The following is a 1,546-nucleotide window of genomic DNA, read 5'->3' on the forward strand; positions in this document are numbered from 1 at the left end:
TGAGGCTTTGGGTAGGAAGCTGAAAGATTGCAAACACAAGGATAAGTCAAAGAGGGGGATGCAGACAGTGAAATAAGCAAATGCTTCTTAAACAGCCTCCTTCCTTCCTTACCGGGGAAGAGTTAAATGCATCCTCATCAAACGCCTGATCGCTGGGCTTTTCATCAGAGGGTCTCCCCTGAGGCTCTGGGACCCTGAAACGGAGCAGGACAAGGCCATGAAACAAAACAGGATGAAGCTACGGAGAGGCTGCTTGCCGGACATTGCCATGCGCCACCGGTCATTTGGCCATTTGGAGAGACAGACTTACCTGTCTGACTTGGGCCCAGGATCAGCCTCCGTGGGACAGGGACCGGCCTCTTCATCCTATAAACAAACGGAGAGGGGAGAGAAGTGAGAGGGAGAACACGGGGTTCAAGGGGAGGTTCTTGGGGTGGCCCTTTTGTTTCCCATGAGTTGGAAGAGTTCTTCAGGGTGCTTTAGGCTGGAAAAATAAAACACACAGATATAGGATTATGGGGTTCACCTACATGTGAAAGGGATCTAGGAGTCCAAGTAGATCACAAGTTGAACATGAGTCTACAGTGGGATGCGGCAGCTAAAAAGGCCAATGCGATTCAAGGCTAAATCAATAGTCTAGTGTCTAGGTCAAGGGAAGTCATAGTGCCCCTCTATTCTGCTTTGGTCAGGCCCCAAATGGAACGATCCTGTGTCCAGTTCTGGGCAGAACAATTCAAAAAGGACATTGAGAAACTGGAGCCATGAGTCCAAAGGAGGGGGACCAAAATGGTGAAGGGTCTGGAAACCATGAGGCCCTATGTGGAACGCCTTAAGTAGCTGGGGATGTTTAGCCTGGAGAAGAGAAGGTTAAGAGGGGATAGGAGAGCCCTGTTCAAATACTTGAAGGGATGTCATATTGATGAGGGAGGAAGCTTGTTTTCTGCTGCTCCAGAGAACAGGACCCAACGGAGCAATGGAAGCAAGGTCCAGGAAAAGAGATCCCAGATCAACATTAGTAGGAACTTCCTGAGAGTAAGGGCGGTTCGAGAGAGGAACACACTCCTTCCTCAATGGAGATTGTGGTGGAGCCTCCTTCCTTGGAGGCCTTTAAACAGAGGCTGGATGGCCATCTGTCATTGGGGATGCTTTGATGGAGAGTTCCTGCATGGCAGAAGAAGGGGGTTGGATTGGATCAGGGCCCTTTTGGGGTCTCTTCCAGGCCTAGGATTCTATGATTCCCCTCCTCCCCATCTTTTTCTTTCCCTGCGGCTCCTAACGGTGCTTCATCTGCCTTCATCCTCATCTTATGAAGATAAAAGAAAAACAGATTTAGACAGAACTTGGATAGAAAAGGGGGGAATGCCTCTTTAATTACCGTCAAAGAGGAAAGGCTCTCTGCTGCAAGAGTCTCAGGGATGGTCTCCTCTGGATCGGTCACCTGTGGTTGTGCCAAACTGAAACAGGAAGAGGAAAAGATGATGATGATGATGATCCCTCAATCACAGTAGGAAGAAAGAGGAAACAAAGGAAGGGATAGAAAGAAAGA

The 1,546-nt window shown here is 49.0% G+C and overlaps 1 long non-coding RNA gene across 1 annotated transcript; it reads right to left on the bottom strand.

The window, feature by feature from the left end:
* Nucleotides 1-13: 13 nt before the first annotated feature.
* Nucleotides 14-1,459, bottom strand: LOC121918681. The gene is made up of 3 exons (XR_006101279.1): nucleotides 1,376-1,459; nucleotides 311-366; nucleotides 14-194 (listed from the first exon to the last, which is right to left on the bottom strand). It is a non-coding gene; the product is annotated as an uncharacterized LOC121918681 (long non-coding RNA).
* Nucleotides 1,460-1,546: the final 87 nt, after the last annotated feature.

The sequence above is a fragment of the Sceloporus undulatus genome, unplaced genomic scaffold (genome assembly GCF_019175285.1).
Source record: "Sceloporus undulatus isolate JIND9_A2432 ecotype Alabama unplaced genomic scaffold, SceUnd_v1.1 scaffold_23823, whole genome shotgun sequence".
NCBI classification, from domain to species: Eukaryota; Metazoa; Chordata; class Lepidosauria; order Squamata; family Phrynosomatidae; genus Sceloporus; species Sceloporus undulatus.